The sequence below is a fragment of the Gorilla gorilla genome, chromosome 9 (genome assembly GCF_029281585.2).
Source record: "Gorilla gorilla gorilla isolate KB3781 chromosome 9, NHGRI_mGorGor1-v2.1_pri, whole genome shotgun sequence".
NCBI classification, from domain to species: domain Eukaryota; kingdom Metazoa; phylum Chordata; class Mammalia; order Primates; family Hominidae; genus Gorilla; species Gorilla gorilla.
Window position 1 is genome coordinate 95533037 of NC_073233.2, and position 7131 is coordinate 95540167.

Below are 7131 nucleotides of genomic sequence, written 5' to 3' on the forward strand. Positions count from 1 at the left end.
ACCTCCAGTTCCATCCATGTTGCTGCAAATGACAGGATTTCATTCTTTATTTTGTGATTGAATAGTATTCCATTGTGCATATCTACCAAATTTTCTTTATTCATTTATCTGTTGATGGATGCTTAAGTTGATTCCATATCTTGGCAAAAGTGCTATATTATAATAAACGTGGGCATGCAAATATCTCTTTGATATATCGATTTTCTTTCTTTTGGATATGTACCAAGCAGGGGGATTGGTAGATCATATGGTGGACCCACTTTTAGTTTTTAGAAGACTCTCCATACTGTTTTTCATAGTAGCTGTACTAATTTACATTCCTACTAGCAGTGTACTAGTGTTCCCCTTTCTTTGCATATTCACTAGCATCTGTTATTTGTCTTTTTAATGGTAGTATTTTAACTGAGGTGAGATATTTCATTGTGCCTTTCATTTGTGTTTCTTTGATGATTAGTGATGTTGAACATTTTTTTCATATGACTGTTGACAATCTGCATGTCTTCTTCTGAGAAATGTCTATTCAGATACTTGCTCATTTTAAATTCAGATTATTATTATTATTTGCCATTGAGTTTGAATTCCTTATATATTCTGGTTATTAACTCCTTGTCAGATGGTTAGTTTACAAATATTTTCTCCCATTCTGTAGGATATCTTTTCACTCTGTTGATTGTCTCTTTTGTTGTATAGAAGCTTTTTGGCTTGATATTATCTCATTTGTCTATTTTTTTGTTGTTGTTGCCTGTGCTTTTGAAGTTTTACCTCAAAAATCTTTGCCCAGATCAATATCCTGTAGTATTTCTCCATTTACTTTTCAGTAGTTTCATAGTTTCAGGTAGTATGTTTTTATTTGATTTTTAGATATTGTGAAAGATAGGGACCTAGTTTCATTATTTTGTATATGGATATCCAGTTTTACCAGAACTATTTATTGAAGAGACTGTTCTTTCCCCACTGAATTTTTTTTTTTTTTGGTCAAAAATCAGTTTGCTGTAAATACATAGATTTATTTCTGGGTTCTCTGTTCTGTTCTGTTAGTCTATGTGTCTGTTTTTGCACCAGTATTATGCTGTTTTAGTTAGAGGGTGAGGATGTATATTTTAGGGTCAGGTAGTATAATGCCTCTAGCTTTGTCCTTTTGCTCAGGGTTGCTTTGGCTATTTGGGTCTTCTGTGGTTCTATATAAATTTAGAATAGTTTTTCTATTTCTTTGAAGAATGTCATTGGTATTCTGTTAGGGATTGCATTGGATCTGTAGATTGCTTTGGGTAGTATAATCATTTTCCCAATATCAGTTCTTTAATTTATGAATGTGGGATGTCTTTTCATTTTTTGGTGACCTCTTCAGTTTCTTTCATCAATGTTTTATAGTTTTCCTTGTAGAGATGTTTCACTTCCTTGGTTAAATTTATTTCTAGGTATTTTTTCTGTAGCTGTTGTAAATGGGATTGCTTTCTTGATTTCCTTTTCACCTAGTCATTGTTGGTGTATAGAAATGCTACTGATTTTTGCATGTTAATTTTGTATTTTGCAATTTTACTGAATTTGTTTATCAGTTCTAAGAGTTTTTTGGTGGGGCTTTCAGGGTATATATAAGATCATGTCTACTAACAGAACAATTTAACTTATTCCTTTCCCATTTGGATGTCATTTATTTTATCCTTTTGCTTTGTTGCCCTAGCTAGGACTTACCATATTATGTTCTATGTTGAATACGTGTGGTGAGAGTGGGCATTCTTATTTCATTCCATTTCTTAGAAAACAACCATTTTCTGTTCAGTATAATGTTAGCTGTAGGTTTGTCACATATGGCCTTTATTGTGTTGATGTACACTCCTTCTATACTTAGTTTTTTGAAGATTTTTAAAATTATGAATGCATGTGAAATTTCATCACATGCCTTTTCTGCATCTATTGAGATGATCATATGGTTTTTATTTTTTGTTTTGTTGATATGATACATTACATTTATTGATTTGCATATACCAAATTCTCCTTGTATCCTTGGCTTAAATCCCACTTGATCATGGTGAATAATCTCTTTAATTTGCTGATAGATTCAGTTTGCTAGTATTTTGTTGAGAATTTTTAGATCTATGTTCATCTGGGATATTGGCCTATAGTTTTTTTTGTTTTATTTTGTTTTGTTTTCTTTTCTGGTTTTGGTATCAGGGTAATATGGGCCTTTTAGAATGAGTTAGAAGAATTCCCTCCTTTTCTACATTCTGGAAGAGTTTGTGAAGAATTGGTACTCATTTTCCTTTAAGTGTTTAGTAGAATTCAGTAGTGAACTCATCACGTTCCACACTTTTCTTTGATGGAAGGCTTTATTTCTTTTCTTTTTTTGTTCTTCTTCTTTTCTTTTTAAGACAGGGTCTCATTCTGTTGTCTAGGCTGGAGTTCAGTGGTGTGATCATCGTTCACTGTAAACTCAAACTCCTGGGCTAAAGCGATTCTCCTGCTCTGGCCTCCCAAAGTGCTGGGATTACATATGTGAGAAACTGCACCTGGCTGGGAGACTTCTTATGACTGATTCAATCTCGTTACTCATAATTGTTTTGTTAAGATGTTCTATTACTTCTTGGTTTAATTTTGGTAGATTGTATGTGACCAGGAATTTGTCCATTTTTACTAGGCTTTCCTATCTGTTATTTTTGTCCATAGTACTCTCTAATGATCCATTGTATATCTGTGGTATTAGTTGTAAGGTCTCCTGTTTATTTATAATTTTATTGATTTGGATACATTCTCTTTTTTTCTTGGTTAGTCTGGCTAAGGGTTTGTCAAGTTGGTTTACCTTTTCATAAAACCACCTTTTCACTTTGTTGTTATTTTGTATTTTTTTTATGTCTCACTTTTGTTTATTTCTACTCTGATCTTTATTATTTCTTTCCTACTACTAATTTTGGTTTTGGCTTGTTCTTGTTTTTCTTGCTTTTTGAGAGGAATTATTAGGTTTTTTATGTAAATCTTTTTACTTTTTTGATATAGGCATTTGTTGCTATAAACTTTCCCCTTAATACCACTTTTGCTGTATCCTACAGGTTTTGGTATGTTGTGTTTCTATTTTCTCCCTTCCCCCTTCACTTCCCCCTTCCCTTCTCCCTTCCTTTCCCCCTTCCCTTCTCCCTTCCCTTCCCCCTTCCCTTCCCCCTTCTCTTCCCTTCCCTTCCCCCTTTGCTTCCCTTCCCCTTCCCTTCCCTTCCCCTTCCCTTCCCCCTTCTCTTCTCCCTTCCCTTCCCCCTTCCCTTCCCCCTTCCCTTCCCCCTTCCCTTCTCCCTTCCCTTCCCTTCTCCCTTCCCTTCCCTTTTCCCTTGCCTTGCCTTCCTTCCGTTCTCCCTTCCCCCTTCCCCTTTCCCTTCCCTTCCCTCTTTCCCCTTTCCTTCCCTTCCACCTTCCCTTCTCTTCTCCCTTCCCTTCACCCTTCTCTTCCCTTCCGCCTTCCCTTCCCCCTTCCCTTCCCTCCCCCGTCCCTTCCACCTTCCCTCCCCTTCCCTCCCCCTTCCCTTCTCCCTTCCCTTCCCTTCTCCCTTCCCTTCCCTTCCCTTCCCTTCTCCCTTCCTTTCCCTTCTCCCTTCCCTTCCCTTCTCCCTTCCCTTCCCTTCTCCCTTCCCTTCTCCCTTCCCTTCTCCCTTCCCTTCTCCCTTCCCTTCTCCCTTCCCCTCCCTTCTCCCTTCCCTTCCCTTCTCCCTTCCCTTCCCCCTTGCCTTCCCTTCCCTTCACCCTTCCCCCTTTCCCCTTTTACCCCTTTCCTTCCCTTCCCCCTTTCCTTCCCTTCCCTTCCTGTCCTTTCCCTTCCCTTTCCTTCCCTTTCCTTCACTTCCCTTCCTTTCCCTTCTCCCTTCCTCCTTCCCCCTTCCTCCCCTTCCCTTCTCCTTTCCCTTCCCTTCCCCCTTCCTTCCCCTCCCCTCCCCTTCCTTTCCCTTCCTTTCCCTTCCCCCTTCCCTTTCCCCTTTCCCCCTTCCCTTTCCCCCTTCCCCCTTCCCTTTCCCCCTTCCCCCTTCCCTTTCCCCCTTCCCCCTTCCCTTTCCCCCTTCCCCCTTCCCCCTTCCCCCTTCCCTTTCCCCCTTCCCCCTTCCCTTTCCCCCTTCCCCCTTCCCTTCCCTTCCTTTCCCTTCCCCCTTTCCTTCCTTTCCCTTCCCCCTTTCCTTCCTTTCCCTTCCCCATTCACTTCCACCTTCCCTTCCCTCCCCTCCCCTCCTCTCCCCTCTCCTCCCCTCCACTTCCCTTCCTCCTTCCCTTCCCTACCCTTCACTTCCCTTCCCCCTTCCCTTCCCTACCCTTCCCTACCCTTCGCTTCCCTTCCTCCTTCCCTTCCCTTCACGTCCCCCTTCACGTTTTTCCCCCTTCACTTCCCCTTCCCCTCCCCTCCACTCCGTTCTCCTCTGCTTTCCATCTTCTTCTTTCTTCTTTGATACAGGTTCTCACTTTGTCATCCAGGCTGGAGTGTAGTGGCACAATCATGGCTCACTGCAGCCTCAACTTCCTGGGATCAAGTGATCCTCCTAGCTCAGCCTCCCTAGTAGCTAGGACTACAGGTGTGTGCCACCATGCCCAGCTACTTTTTGTATTTTTTTGTAACAGGGGTTTGCCGTGTTGCCCAGGCTGGTCTCAAACTCCTGGGCTCAAGCAATCTGCTCATCTTAGCCTCCCAAGGTGCTGGGATTACAGGCTTGAGCCACTGCAGTCAGTCTATTGTCATTATTTCAAGAAAGTTAAAATTTTCTTCTTAATTTCTTCATTGACCAACTAATTGTTCAGGAGGCTGATGTTTAATTTCCATGTATTTGTACAGATTCCAAAGTTCATTTGTTACTGATTTCTAGTTTTATTCCATTATGGTCAGAAAAGATACTTGATATAATTTCAATTCTTTTAAATTTCTTGAGATTTGTTTTGTGACCTAACACATGGTGTATCCTGGAGAATATTCCATGTGCTGAAGAGAGAAATGTATATTCTGCAGCTGTTGGATAAAATGTTTTGTAAATGTCTGTTAGATTTATTTTGTCTAAAGTGCAGTTTAAATCTAATATTTCTGTGTTGATTTTCTGTGTAGGTTATCTGTTCAATGCTGAGAAAGGGGTGTTTAGGTCCCTAACTATTACTGTATTGGAGTCTAGCCCTCTCTTTAGATCTAATAATATTTGCTTTACATATCTGGGTGCTTTGATGTTGAATATATGTTTATAATTGTTATATTATCTTGCTGAATTGATCCATTTATTTTTATATAATAACCATTTTTTGTCTCTTTATAGTTATTGACTTAAAATCTGTTTTATCTGATATAAGTATAGCCACTCTTGCTTGCTTTTGATTTCCATTTGTGTGGAATATCTTTTCCTATCCCTTCACTTTCAGTCTATATGTCTTTAAAGGTGAAGTGAGTTTCCTGTAGGCAGCATACAGTTGGATTATTTAAAAAATGTATTCAGCCAGTCTATATCTTTTATTAAGGAATGTAATCTGTTTATACTGTTTATGGAGGGTGAGGATGTACTCTTGCTATTTTGTTAATTGTTTTCTTGTTGTTTCTATCTTCTCGTTTATTTTTTTTATCTCGTTTATCTTTTTGGTTTGCCGGTTTTCTGTAGTGACAAACTTTGATTCTTTCCTCTTTGTCATTTGTGTATCTGCTCTACCAGTGAGTTTTATACTTTTGTGTGTTATCATGATAGTGATTATCATCTTTTTGGTTCCAGATGCAGAACTTGCTTAAGCATTGTTTATACTGCCAGTCTAGTGGTGACAATTTTCCTCAGTTTTTGCTTGCCTGAGAAAGAGTTTATTTCTTCCTCATTTTCGAAGGATAGCTTTTCTAGGTATGGTGTTCTTGGCTTGCAATTGTTTTCTTTTAGTACTTTTAATATATCATCCCATTCTCTTCTTGCCTGTAAGGTTTCTACTGAGAAATCTATTGTTAGTCTAATGAGGATTCCTTTATATTGACTTAATACCTTTCTCTTGCTGTTTTTTTTTTTAAATTCTCTTTGCCTTTGAGTTTTGACAGTTTGACTATAATGTGCCTCAGGGAGGACCTTTTTGGGTTGAATCTACTTGGGGCTTTTCAGCTTCCTGGATCTGGATATCCATATTTTTTCTCAGAATTGGAAAGTTTTCAGCTATTATTGCAGTAAATGGATCTTGTATGCCTTTGCCTATCTGTTTTCCTTCTGGCATTACTATTATATGAATGTTTTTTACTTAATGGTGTACCATAATTGTAGGTTTTCTTTACTCTTTTTTATTTTTATTTTTTTCTAACTGGATAATTTTAAATGACCTATCTTCAAGTTCAGAGAGTCTTTCTTCTGGTTTATCAAGTCTGCTTTCGAAGGTCTTGATTGCATTTTTTATTTTATTCATTGAATTCTTTAACTGCAGGATTTCTGTTTGGTTCTTCATTATGGTATCTATCTTTTTGTGGAATTTCACATTTATGTAAAAATATGGAATGCTTTACAAATTTGCATGTCATTCTCATGCAGGATCCATGCTAATCTGCTAATCTCCTCTTTATTATTCCAGTTTTAATTTATGTGCTGCTGAAGTGAGCATAAGATGTTTACTCTTATCATGACAATTCAGTATTTTACTAAAGGTAGTAGCCAGTGCAATAAGTCACAGAAAATAAATAAAAGGCACATGTAGGACAAAGGCAAACAAAAATTTAGGCAACATGCTTGTGTGTATTAAAAATTCTAAGAGTTTAAAAAATGTGCACTAGAACTAATAAAGAAATTTGGCAAAGTCACAGTATGCAAAATGAATAGACAAAATCAATTGTTTTATAAACTATCAATAATTTGATATGAATTTAAATAAAAAATTTCATATGAATATGAAATTAAATAAAAATACAATGTGTAATAAAAATATGAAAAATTTAGTAAATGATATGCAGTAACTAACTGTACATCTAAAACTATAGAACACTGCTTAAAAATTAAGAAAGACCTAAAAATGTGGAACCATGTACTGTACTAGGATTGGGAGACTTAGTACTGCATTGTTAATTTGGTAATTCTTCGTAAACTGATGTATAGATTCACTGTGACCACAATCGAAAGCTCATGTGGCTGTTTTGGTAGAGATTGCTGATTCCATTTTGAAATTTATAGGCAATGC

The 7131-nt window shown here is 37.7% G+C and overlaps 1 pseudogene; it reads right to left on the reverse strand.

The window, feature by feature from the left end:
* Window positions 1-6446: 6446 nt before the first annotated feature.
* On the reverse strand, window positions 6447-6561 carry LOC115936329 (uncharacterized; annotated as a pseudogene).
* Between the last annotated feature and the right edge of the window lie 570 nt (window positions 6562-7131).